Source organism: Equus caballus, chromosome 29 (genome assembly GCF_041296265.1).
Source record: "Equus caballus isolate H_3958 breed thoroughbred chromosome 29, TB-T2T, whole genome shotgun sequence".
Classification (NCBI taxonomy): domain Eukaryota; kingdom Metazoa; phylum Chordata; class Mammalia; order Perissodactyla; family Equidae; genus Equus; species Equus caballus.
In genome coordinates, this window is record NC_091712.1 from 5324189 (window position 1) to 5338927 (window position 14739).

Here is a 14739-nt window from a genome sequence, read left to right on the forward strand (position 1 = left end):
AGCACCTGCCGAGCATGCCGGAGCCACCTGCTCGACTCGCCAGAAACACCTGCCGGACCGGCCAATATTAACTGCTGGCTATGCCAGAACCACCTGGGGGACAGTCCGGAATCACCTGCCAGCCATGGCGGAACCATCTCTCACACGTACCAGAACCACCTGCCGGAGAAGCTGGAAACACGTCCTGGACAGTCTGGAACCACCTGCCGGCCAAGCCTGAACCACCTGCCAAGCACAACGGAACAACCTGCCAGACACGCCAAAATCACCTGCGTGTTATGCCAGAACCACTTGGAGCACTCTCTGGGATGACCTGCCGGGCATGCCGGAACCACCTCTCAGACGTGCCAGAACTATGTGGCGGACAGTCCGGAATCACCTGTTGGGCATACGCAACCACCTCTGAGACGTAGCAGAACCACGTGCCGTGCACGCCGGAACCACCTACCGGACAGACCGGAATCCACTTTTGGGCATGCCGGAACCACCAGTCAGATGTGCCAGCAACACGTGCCGGAGACGCCGGAAGCACCTGCCGAGCACGCCCGAGCCACCTGTTCGACTCGCCAGAAACACCTGTCGGACAGGCCAATATTAACTGCTGGCTATGCCAGAATCCCCTGGGGGACGGTCCGGGATCACCTGCCAGCCATGGCGGAACCACCTCTCACACGTACCAGAACCACCTGCCGGAGAAGCTGGAAACACGTCCTGGACAGTCTGGAACCACCTGCCGGCCAAGCCTGAACCACCTGCCAAGCACAACGGAACAACCTGCCAGACACGCCAAAATCACCTGCGTGTTATGCCAGAACCACTTGGAGGACTCTCTGGGATTACCTGCCGGGCATGCCGGAACCACCTCTCAGACGTGCCAGAACCATGTGGCGGACAGTCCGGAATCACCTGTTGGGCATGCGCAACCACCTCTGAGACGTACCAGAACCACATGCCGTGCAGGCTGGAACCACCTACCGGACAGACCGGAATCACCTTTCGGGCATGCCGGAACCACCTGTCAGATGTGCCAGAAACACGTGCCGGAGACGCCGGAAGCACCTGCCAAGCACGTTGGAACCACCTGCTCAACTCGCCTGAACCACCTGCCGGACATGCCAAAATCACCTGCCGACTATGCCAGAACCACTTGGCGAACACTCCGGAATCACTTGCCGGGCATGCAGGAACCACCTCTCAGACATGCTAGAACCCCGTGCCAAGGACCCCGGAAGCACCAGCCGAGCACGCCGGAACCACCTGCTCAACTCGCCTGAACCACCTGCCGGACACGCCAAAATCACCTGCCCGCTACACCAGCACCACTTCGGGGACAAGCCGGAATAACGTGAGGGGCATGCCGGCACGGCCTCTCAGACTGAACCTCGTGCCGGACACCACAGAACCACCTGCCGGACAGACCGGAACCACCTGCCGGACACGCCGGAGCCACCGGCTCGACCCGCCGGAACGACCGCTGGACATGCAAAATCACCTGCCGGCTACGCCGGAAACACTTGGCGAACACTCCGGAATCACCTGCCGGGCATGCCGGAACCACCTCTCAGATATGCCAGAACCACGTGCCAATGACCCCGGAAGCACCTGCCGAGCACGCCGGAACCACCTGCTCGACTCGCCAGAACCACCTGCCGGACACGCAAAAATCACCTGCCGGGTATGCCAGAACCACATGGCGGACACTCCGAAATCACCTGTCACGCATGCCGGAACCACCTCTCAGACGTGCCGGAAGCACGTGCCGGACACGCCGGAATCACCTACCGGACAGACCGGAACCACCTGCCGAGCACGCCGGAGCCACCTGTTCGACTCGCTGGAACCACCTGCCGGACAGGCCAATATCAACTGCTTGCTATGCCAGAACCACCTAGGGGACAGTCCGGGATCACCTGCCAGCCATGGCGGAACCACCTCTCAGACGTACCAGAACCACCGGCCGGGGAAGCTGGAAACACGTCCTGGACAGACTGGAAACACGTGACGGCCATGCCTGAACCACCTGCCGAGCACGGCGGAACCACCTGCCGGACACGCCAAAATCACCTGAGGGCTACGCCAGAACCACTTGGACGACTCTCCAAAATGACCTGCCGGGCATGTTGGAACCACCTCTCAGACGTGCCAGAAGCACGTGGCGGACAGTCCGGAATCACCTGTTGGGCATATGCAACCACCTCTGAGACGTACCAGAACCACGTGCCGTGCACGCCGGAACGACCTACCGGACAGACCGGAATCCACTTTTGGGCATGCCAGAACCACCTGTCAGATGTGCCAGAAACACGTGCCGGAGACGCCGGAGGCACCTGCCGAGCACGTCGCAACCACCTGCTCAACTCGCCTGAACCACCTGCCGGACATGCCAAAATCACCTGCCGACTATGCCAGAACCACTTGGCGAACACTCCGGAATCACTTGCCGGGCATGCAGGAACCACCTCTCAGACATGCCAGAACCCCGTGCCAATGACAACGGAAGCACCAGCCGAGCACGCCGGAACCACCTCCTCGACTCGCCAGAACCACCTGCCGGTCACGCAAAAATCACCTGCCGGCTACGCCACAACCAATTGGTGAACACTTTGGAATCACCTGGAGGCTTGCTGGAACCACCTGCCAGTCATGCCAAAATCACCTGCCAACTACGCCAGTACCACTTGGCGGACACTGTGGAAACACCTGTCGGGCCGGCCGCAACCACATCTCAGACGTGCCAGAAACGTGTTCATGATATGCTGGAACCACACCCCGAACAGACGGAAAACACCTGCCAGACCCGTCTGAACAACCTGCCGAGCACGCCGGAGCCACCTGATCGACTCGCCGGAACCACCTACCTGACATGCCCAAATCACCAGCCGGGTATGCCAGAACCACTTGGCGGACACTCCGGAATCATCTGCCGGACATGCCGGAACCAGCTCTCAGACACACCAGAACCACGTGCCTGAGACGCCGGAAGCACCTGCCGAGCATGCCGGAGCCACCTGCTCGACTCCCCAGAAACACCTGACGGACACGCCAAAATCACCTGCCGGGAACGCCATAACCACCTGGCGGACACTCCAAAATCACCTGTCGCGCATGCCGCAACCACCTCTCAGACGTGCCGGAAGCACGTGCCGGACACGCCGGAATCACCTACCGGACAGACCGGAACCACCTGCTGAGCACACCGGAGCCACCTGTTCGACTCGCTGGAACCACCTGCCGGACAGGCCATTATCAACTGCTGGCTATGCCAGAACCACCTGGGGGACGGTCCGGAATCGCCTGCCAGCCATGGCGGAACCACCTCTCAGACGTACCAGAACCACCTGCCGGAGAAGCTGGAAACACGTCCTGGACAGTCTGGAACCACCTGCCGGCCAAGCCTGAACCACCTGCCAAGCACAACGGAACAACCTGCCAGACACGCCAAAATCACCTGCGTGTTATGCCAGAACCACTTGGAGGACTCTCTGGGATGACCTGCCGGGCATGCCGGAACCACCTCTCAGACGTGCCAGAACCATGTGGCGGACAGTCCGGAATCACCTGTTGGGCATGCGCAACCACCTCTGAGACGTACCAGAACCACATGCCGTGCAGGCTGGAACCACCTACCGGACAGACCGGAATCACCTTTCGGGCATGCCGGAACCACCAGTCAGATGTGCCAGAAACACGTGCCGGAGACGCCGGAAGCACCTGCCAAGCACGTTGGAACCACCTGCTCAACTCGCCTGAACCACCTGCCGGACATGCCAAAATCACCTGCCGACTATGCCAGAACCACTTGGCGAACACTCCGGAATCACTTGCCGGGCATGCAGGAACCACCTCTCAGACATGCCAGAACCCCGTGCCAATGACCCCGGAAGCACCAGCCGAGCACGCCGGAACCACCTGCTCGACTCGCCAGAACCACCTGCCGATCACGCAAAAATCACCTGCCGGCTACGCCACAACCAGTTGGTGAACACTTTGGAATCACCTGCCGGGCTTGCTGGAACCACCTGCCAGTCATGCCAAAATCACCTGCCAACTACGCCAGAACCGCTTGGCGGACACTGCGGAAACACCTGTCGGGCCGGCTGGAACCACATCTCAGACGTGCCAGAAACGTGTTCATGAGATGCTGGAACCACACCCCGAACAGACGGATACCACCTGCCAGAACCGCCTGAATCACCTGCTGAGCACGCTGGAACCACCTGCTGGACTCTCCGGTACCACCTCCCTGACACGCCAAAATCACCTACTGGGTATGCCAGAACCACTTGGCGGACACTCCGGAATCATCTGCCGGACATGCCGGAACCAGCTCTCAGACACACCAGAACCAAGTGCCGGAGACGCCGGAAGCACCTGCCGAGCATGCCGGAGCCACCTGCTCGACTCGCCAGAAACACCTGCCGGACACGCCAAAATCACCTGCCGGGTATGCCAGAACCACCTGGCGGACACTACGGAATCACCTGCCGCGCATGCCGGAACCACCTCTCAGCCGTGCCGGAAGCACGTGCCAGACACGCCGGAAACACCTACCGGACAGACCGGAACCACCTGCCAAGAACTCCGGAGCCACCTGTTCAACTCGCTGGAACCACCTGCCAGCACAGGCCAATATCAAGTGCTGGCTATGACAGAACCACCTGGGGGACAGTCCGGGATCACCTGCCAGCCATGGCGGAACCACCTCTCAGACGTACCAGAACCACCTGCCGGAGAAGCTGGAAACACGTCCTGGACAGACTGGAACCACGTGACGGCCATCCCTGAACCACCTGCCGAGCACGGCGGAACCACCTGCCGGACACGCCAAAATCACCTGCGGGCTACGCCAGAACCACTTGGACGACTCTCCGAAATGACCTGCCGGGCATGTTGGAACCACCTCTCAGATGTGCCAGAAGCACGTGGCGGACAGTCCGGAATCACCTGTTGGGCATACGCAACCACCTCTGACATGTACCAGAACCACGTGCCGTGCACGCCGGAACCACCTACCGGACAGACCGGAATCAACTTTTGGGCATGCCGGAACCACCAGTCAGATGTGCCAGAAACACGTGCCGGAGACGCCGGAAGCACCTGCCGAGCACGTCGCAACCACCTGCTCAACTCGCCGGAACCACCTGCCGGACACGCCAAAATCACCTGCCCGCTACACCAGCACCACTTCGGGGACAAGCCGGAATCACGTGAGGGGCATGCCGGCACAGCCTCTCAGACTGAACCTCGTGCCGGACACCACAGAACCACCTGCCGGACAGACCGGAACCACCTGCCGGACACGCCGGAACCACCGGCTCGACCCGCCGGAACAACGGCTGGACATGCAAAATCACCTGCCGGCTACGCCGGAAACACTTGGCGAACACTCCGGAATCACCTGCCGGGCATGCCGGAACCACCTCTCAGATATGCCAGAACCACGTGCCAATGACCCCGGAAGCACCTGCCGAGCACGCCGGAACCACCTGCTCGACTCGCCAGAACCACCTGCCGGACACGCAAAAATCACCTGCCGGCTACGCCACAACCAGTTGGGGAAACATTCGGAATCACCTGCCGGGCTTGCTGGAACCACCTTGTGGTCATGCCAAAATAACCTGCCAACTACGCCAGTACCACTTGGCGGACACTGTGGAAACACCTGTCGGGCCGGCCGCAACCACATCTCAGACGTGCCAGAACCATGTGCATGAGATGCTGGAACCACACCCCGAACAGACGGAAAACACCTGCCAGACCCGTCTGAACAACCTGCCGAGCACGCCGGAGCCACCTGCTCGACTCGCCGGAACCACCTAGCTGACATGCCAAAATCACCAGCAGGGTATGCCAGAACCACTTGGCGGACACTCCGGAATCATCTGCCGGACATGCTGGAACCTGCTCTCAGACACACCAGAACCACGTGCCGGAGACGCCGGAAGCACCTGCCGAGCATGCCGGAGCCACCTGCTCGACTCGCCACAAACACCTGCCGGACACGCCAAAATCACCTGCCGGGTACGCCAGAACCACCTGGCGGACACTCCGAAATCACCTGTCGCGCATGCCGCAACCACCTCTCAGACGTGCCGGAAGCACGTGCCGGACACGCCGGAATCACCTACCGGACAGACCGGAACCACCTGCTGAGCACACCGGAGCCACCTGTTCGACTCGCTGGAACCACCTGCCGGACAGGCCATTATCAACTGCTGGCTATGCCAGAACCACCTGGGGGACGGTCCGGAATCGCCTGCCAGCCATGGCGGAACCACCTCTCAGACGTACCAGAACCACCTGCCGGAGAAGCTGGAAACACGTCCTGGACAGTCTGGAACCACCTGCCGGCCAAGCCTGAACCACCTGCCAAGCACAACGGAACAACCTGCCGGACACGCCAAAATCACCTGCGTGTTATGCCAGAACCACTTGGAGGACTCTCTGGGATGACCTGCCGGGCATGCCGGAACCACCTCTCAGACGTGCCAGAACCATGTGGCGGACAGTCCGGAATCACCTGTTGGGCATGCGCAACCACCTCTGAGACGTACCAGAACCACATGCCGTGCAGGCTGGAACCACCTACCAGACAGACCGGAATCACCTTTCGGGCATGCCGGAACCACCTGTCAGATGTGCCAGAAACACGTGCCGGAGACGCCGGAAGCACCTGCCAAGCACGTTGGAACCACCTGCTCAACTCGCCTGAACCACCTGCCGGACATGCCAAAATCACCTGCCGACTATGCCAGAACCACTTGGCGAACACTCCGGAATCACTTGTCGGGCATGCAGGAACCACCTCTCAGACATGCCAGAACCCCGTGCCAATGACCCCGGAAGCATCAGCCGAGCACGCCGGAACCACATGCTCGACTCGCCAGAACCACCTGCCGATCACGCAAAAATCACCTGCCGGCTACGCCACAACCAGTTGGTGAACACTTTGGAATCACCTGCCAGGCTTGCTGGAACCACCTGCCAGTCATGCCAAAATCACCTGCCAACTACGCCAGAACCGCTTGGCGGACACTGCGGAAACACCTGTCGGGCCGGCTGGAACCACATCTCAGACGTGCCAGAAACGTGTTCATGAGATGCTGGAACCACACCCCGAACAGACGGATACCACCTGCCAGAACCGCCTGAACCACCTGCTGAGCACGCCGGAACCACCTGCTCGACTCACCGGTACCACCTCCCTGACACGCCAAAATCACCTGCTGGGTATGCCAGAACCACTTGGCGGACACTCCGGAATCATCTGCCGGACATGCCGGAACCAGCTCTCAGACACACCAGAACCAAGTGCCGGAGACGCCGGAAGCACCTGCCGAGCATGCCGGAGCCACCTGCTCGACTCGCCAGAAACACCTTCCGGACACGCCAAAATCACCTGCCGGGTATGCCAGAACCACCTGGCGGACACTACGGAATCACCTGCCGCGCATGCCGGAACCACCTCTCAGACGTGCCGGAAGCACGTGCCAGACACGCCGGAAACACCTACCGGACAGACCGGAACCACCTGCCAAGAACTCCGGAGCCACCTGTTCAACTCGCTGGAACCACCTGCCGCACAGGCCAATATCAAGTGCTGGCTATGACAGAACCACCTGGGGGACAGTCCGGGATCACCTGCCAGCCATGGCGGAACCACCTCTCAGACGTACCAGAACCACCTGCCGGAGAAGCTGGAAACACGTCCTGGACAGACTGGAACCACGTGACGGCCATCCCTGAACCACCTGCCGAGCACGGCGGAACCACCTGCCTGACACGCCAAAATCACCTGCGGGCTACGCCAGAACCACTTGGACGACTCTCCGAAATGACCTGCCGGGCATGTTGGAACCACCTCTCCGACGTGCCAGAAGCACGTGGCGGACAGTCCGGAATCACCTGTTGGGCATACGCAACCACCTCTGACACGTACCAGAACCACGTGCCGTGCACGCAGGAACCACCTACCGGACAGACCGGAATCAACTTTTGGGCATGCCGGAACCACCAGTCAGATGTGCCAGAAACACGTGCCGGAGACGCCGGAAGCACCTGCCGAGCACGTCGCAACCACTTGCTCAACTCGCCTGAACCACCTGCCGGACACGCCAAAATCACCTGCCCGCTACACCAGCACCACTTCGGGGACAAGCCGGAATCACGTGAGGGGCATGCCGGCACAGCCTCTCAGACTGAACCTCGTGCCGGACACCACAGGACCACCTGCCGGACAGACCGGAACCACCTGCCGGACACGCCGGAACCACCGGCTCGACCCGCCGGAACGACCGCTGGACATGCAAAATCACCTGCCGGCTACGCCGGAAACACTTGGCGAACACTCCGGAATCACCTGCCGGGCATGCCGGAACCACCTCTCAGATATGCCAGAACCACGTGCCAATGACCCCGGAAGCGCCTGCCGAGCACGCCGGAACCACCTGCTCCACTCGCCAGAACGACCTGCCGGACACGCAAAAATCACCTGCCGGCTACGCCACAACCAGTTGGGGAAACATTCGGAAACACCTGTCGGGCTGGCCGGAACCAAAACTCAGACGTGCCAGAACCATGTGCATCAGATGCTGGAACCACACCCCGAACAGACGGAAAACACCTGCCAGACCCGTCTGAACAACCTGCCGAGCACGCCTGAGGGACCTGCTCGAATCGCCGGAACCACCAGCCGCACACGCCAAAATCACCTGCCGGGTACGCCAGAACCACCTGGCGGACACTCCGAAATCACCTGTCGCGCATGCCCGAACCACCTCTCAGACGTGCCGGAAGCACGTGCCGGACACACCGGAATCACCTACCGGACAGACCGGAACCACCTGCTGAGCACGCCGGAGCCACCTGTCCGACTCGCTGGAACCACCTGCCGGACAGGCCAATATCAACTGCTGGCTATGCCAGAACCACCTGGGGGACGGTCCGGTATCACCTGCCAGCCATGGCGGAACCACCTCTCAGACGTACCACAACCACCTGCCGGAGAAGCTGGAAACACGTCCTGGACAGTCTGGAACCACCTGCCGGCCAAGCCTGAACCACCTGCCAAGCACAACGGAACAACCTGCCAGACACGCCAAAATCACCTGCGTGTTATGCCAGAACCACTTGGAGGACTCTCTGGGATGACCTGCCGGGCATGCCGGAACCACCTCTCAGACGTGCCAGAACCATGTGGCGGACAGTCCGGAATCACCTGTTGGGCATGCGCAACCACCTCTGAGACGTACCAGAACCACATGCCGTGCCAGCTGGAACCACCTACCGGACAGAGCGGAATCACCTTTCGGGCATGCCGGAACCACCAGTCAGATGTGCCAGAAACACGTGCCGGAGACGCCGGAAGCACCTGCCAAGCACGTTTGAACCACCTGCTCAACTCGCCTGAACCACCTGCTGGACACGCGAAAATCACCGGCCCGCTACACCAGCACCACTTCGGGAACAAGCCGGAATCACGTGAGGCGCATGCCGGCACAGGCTCTCAGACTGAACCTCGTGCCGGACCCACAGAACCACCTGCCGGACACACAGGAAACACATGCCGGACACGCCGGAACCACCGGCTCGACCCGCCGGAACGACCGCTGGACATGCAAACTCACCTGCCGGCTACGCCGGAAACACTTGGCGAACACTCCGGAATAACCTGCCGGGCATGCCGGAACCACCTCTCAGATATGCCAGAACCACGTGCCAATGACCCCGGAAGCACCTGCCGAGCTCGCCGGAACCACCTGCCGGACACGACAAAATCACCTGCGGGCTACGCCAGAACCACTTGGACGACTCTCCGAAATGACCTGCCGGGCATGTTGGAACCACCTCTCAGACGTGCCGGAAGCACGTGCCGGACACGCCGGAATCACCTACCGGACAGACCGCAATCACCTTTCGGGCATGCCGGAACCACCTCTCAGACATGCCAGAACCCCGTGCCAATGACCCCGGAAGCACCAGCCGAGCACGCCGGAACCACCTGCTCGACTCGCCAGAACCACCTGCCGATCACGCAAAAATCACCTGCCGGCTACGCCACAACCAGTTGGTGAACACTTTGGAATCACCTGCCGGGCTTGCTGGAACCAACTGCCAGTCATGCCAAAATCACCTGCCAACTACGCCAGAACCGCTTGGCGGACACTGCGGAAACACCTGTCGGGCCGGCTGGAACCACATCTCAGACGTGCCAGAAACGTGTTCATGAGATGCTGGAACCACACCCCGAACAGACGGATACCACCTGCCAGAACCGCCTGAACCACCTGCTGAGCACGCCGGAACCACCTGCTGGACTCTCCGGTACCACCTCCCTGACACGCCAAAATCACCTACTGGGTATGCCAGAACCACTTGGCGGACACTCCGGAATCATCTGCCGGACATGCCGGAACCAGCTCTCAGACACACCAGAACCAAGTGCCGGAGACGCCGGAAGCACCTGCCGAGCATGCCGGAGCCACCTGCTCGACTCGCCAGAAACACCTGCCGGACACACCAAAATCACCTGCCGGGTATGCCAGAACCACCTGGCGGACACTACGGAATCACCTGCCGCGCATGCCGGAACCACCTCTCAGACGTGCCGGAAGCACGTGCCAGACACGCCGGAAACACCTACCGGACAGACCGGAACCACCTGCCAAGAACTCCGGAGCCACCTGTTCAACTCGCTGGAACCACCTGCCAGCACAGGCCAATATCAATTGCTGGCTATGACAGAACCACCTGGGGGACAGTCCGGGATCACCTGCCAGCCATGGCGGAACCACCTCTCAGACGTACCAGAACCACCTGCCGGAGAAGCTGGAAACACGTCCTGGACAGACTGGAACCACGTGACGGCCATGCCTGAACCACCTGCCGAGCACGGCGGAACCACCTGCCGGACACGCCAAAATCACCTGCGGGCTACGCCAGAACCACTTGGACGACTCTCCGAAATGACCTGCCGGGCATGTTGGAACCACCTCTCAGACGTGCCAGAAGCACGTGGCGGACAGTCCGGAATCACCTGTTGGGCATACGCAACCACCTCTGACATGTACCAGAACCACGTGCCGTGCACGCCGGAACCACCTACCGGACAGACCGGAATCAACTTTTGGGCATGCCGGAACCACCAGTCAGATGTGCCAGAAACACGTGCCGGAGACGCCGGAAGCACCTGCCGAGCACGTCGCAACCACCTGCTCAACTCGCCTGAACCACCTGCCGGACACGCCAAAATCACCTGCCCGCTACACCAGCACCACTTCGGGGACAAGCCGGAATCACGTGAGGGGCATGCCGGCACAGCCTCTCAGACTGAACCTCGTGCCGGCCAGACCAGAACCACCTGCCGGACACGCCGGAACCACCGGCTCGACCCGCCGGAACGACCGCTGGACATGCAAATTCACCTGCCGGCTACGCCGGAAACACTTGGCGAACACTCCGGAATCACCTGCCGGGCATGCCGGAACCACCTCACAGATATGCCAGAACCACGTGCCAATGACCCCGGAAGCACCTGCCGAGCACGCCGGAACCACCTGCTCGACTCGCCAGAACCACCTGCCGGACACGCAAAAATCACCTGCCGGCTACGCCACAACCAGTTGGGGAACACTTCGGAATCACCTGCCGGGCTTGCTGGAACCACCTGCCGGTCATGCCAAAATCACCTGCCAACTACGCCAGTACCACTTGGCGGACACTGTGGAAACACCTGTCGGGCCGGCCGGAACCACATCTCAGACGTGCCAGAACCATGTGCATGAGATGCTGGAACCACACCCCGAACAGACGGAAAACACCTGCCAGACCCGTCTGAACAACCTGCCGAGCACGCCGGAGCCACCTGCTCGACTCGCCGGAACCACCTACCTGACATGCCCAAATCACCAGCCGGGTATGCCAGAACAACTTGGCGGACACTCCGGAATCATCTGCCGGACATGCCGGAACCAGCTCTCAGACACACCAGAACCGCGTGCCGGAGACGTGGAAGCACCTGCCGAGCATGCCGGAGCCACCTGCTCGACTCGCCAGAAACACCTGCCGGACATGCCAAAATCACCTGCCGGGTACGCCAGAACCACCTGGCGGACACTCCGAAATCACCTGTCGCGCATGCCGGAACCACCTCTCAGACGTGCCGGAAGCACATGCCGAACACGCCGGAATCACCTACCGGACAGACCGGAACCACCTGCCGAGCACGCCGGAGCCACCTGTTCGACTCGCTGGAACCACCTGCCGGACAGGCCAATATCAACTGCTGGCTATGCCAGAACCACCTGGGGGACGGTCCGGAATCGCCTGCCAGCCATGGCGGAACCACCTCTCAGACGTACCAGAACCACCTGCCGGAGAAGCTGGAAACACGTCCTGGACAGTCTGGAACCACCTGCCGGCCAAGCCTGAACCACCTGCCAAGCACAACGGAACAACCTGCCAGACACGCCAAAATCACCTGCGTGTTATGCCAGAACCACTTGGAGGACTCTCTGGGATGACCTGCCGGGCATGCCGGAACCACCTCTCAGACGTGCCAGAACCATGTGGCGGACAGTCCGGAATCACCTGTTGGGCATGCGCAACCACCTCTGAGACGTACCAGAACCACATGCCGTGCAGGCTGGAACCACCTACCGGACAGACCGGAATCACCTTTCGCGCATGCCGGAACCACCTGTCAGATGTGCCAGAAACACGTGCCGGAGACGCCGGAAGCACCTGCCAAGCACGTTGGAACCACCTGCTCAACTCGCCTGAACCACCTGCCGGACATGCCAAAATCACCTGCCGACTATGCCAGAAGCACTTGGCGAACACTCCGGAATCACTTGCCGGGCATGCAGGAACCACCTCTCAGACATGCCAGAACCCCGTGCCAATGACCCCGGAAGCACCAGCCGAGCACGCCGGAACCACCTGCTCGACTCGCCAGAACCACCTGCCGATCACGCAAAAATCACCTGCCGGGTACGCCAGAACCACCTGGAGGACACTCCGAAATCACCTGTCGCGCATGCCGGAACCACCTCTCAGACGTGCCGGAAGCACGTGCCGGACACGCCGGAATCACCTACCGGACAGACCGTAACAACCTGCTGGACACGCCGGAATCACCGGCTCGATCCGCCGGAACTACCATTGGACATGCAAAATCACCTGCCGGCTACGCCGGAAACATTTTTCGAACACTCCGGAATCACCTGCCGGGCATGCCGGAACCACCTCTCAGATATGCCAGAACCACGTGCCAGTGACCCCGGAAGCACCTGCCGAGCACGCCGGAACCACATGCTCGACTCGCCAGAACCACCTGCCGGACACGCGAAAATCACCTGCCGGCTACGCCACAACCAGTTGGGGAACACTTTGGAATCACCTGCCAGGCTTGCTGGAACCACCTGCCAGTCATGCCAAAATCACCTGCCAACTACGCCAGAACCGCTTGGCGGACACTGCGGAAACACCTGTGGGGCCGGCCGGAACCACATCTCAGACGTGCCAGAAACGTGTTCATGAGATGCTGGAACCACACCCCGAACAGACGGATACCACCTGCCAGAACCGCCTGAACCACCTGCTGAGCACGCCGGAACCACCTGCTCGACTCACCGGTACCACCTCCCTGACACGCCAAAATCACCTGCTGGGTATGCCAGAACCACTTGGCGGACACTCCGGAATCATCTGCCGGACATGCCGCAACCAGCTCTCAGACACACCAGAACCAAGTGCCGGAGACGCCGGAAGCACCTGCCGAGCATGCCGGAGCCACCTGCTCGACTCGCCAGAAACACCTGCCGGACACGCCAAAATCACCTGCCGGGTATGCCAGAACCACCTGGCGGACACTACGGAATCACCTGCCGCGCATGCCGGAGCAACCTCTCAGACGTGCCGGAAGCACGTGCCAGACACGCCGGAAACACCTACCAGACAGACCGGAGCCACCTGTTCGACTCGCTGGAACCACCTGCCGGACAGGCCAATATCAACTGCTGGCTATGCCAGAACCATATGGGGGACAGTCCGGGATCACCTGCCAGCCATGGCGGAACACCTCTCAGACGTACCAGAACCACCTGCCGGAGAAGCTGGAAACACGTCCTGGACTGACTGGAGCCACGTGACGGCCATGCCTGAACCACCTGCCAAGCACGGCGGAACCACCTGCCGGACACGCCAAAATCACCTGCGGGCTATGCCAGAACCACTTGGACGACTCTCCGAAATGACCTGCCGGCCATGTTGGAACCACCTCTCAGACGTGCCAGAAGCACGTGGCGGACAGTCCGGAATCACCTGTTGGGCATACGCAACCACCTCTGAGACGTACCAGAACCACGTGCCGTGCACGCCGGAACCACCTACCGGACAGACCGGAATCAACTTTTGGGCATGCCGGAACCACCAGTCAGATGTGCCAGAAACACGTGTCGGAGACGCCGGAAGCACGTGCCGAGCACGTCGCAACCACCTGCTCAACTCGCCTGAACCACCTGCCGGACACGCCAAAATCACCTGCCCGCTACACCAGCACCACTTCGGGGACAAGCCGGAATCACATGAGGAGCATGCCGGCACAGCCTCTCAGACTGAACCTCGTGCCGGACACCACAGAACCACCTGCCGGACAGACCGGAACCACCTGCAGGACACGCCGGAACCACCGGCTCGACCCGCCGGAACGACCGCTGCACATGCAAAATCACCTGCCGG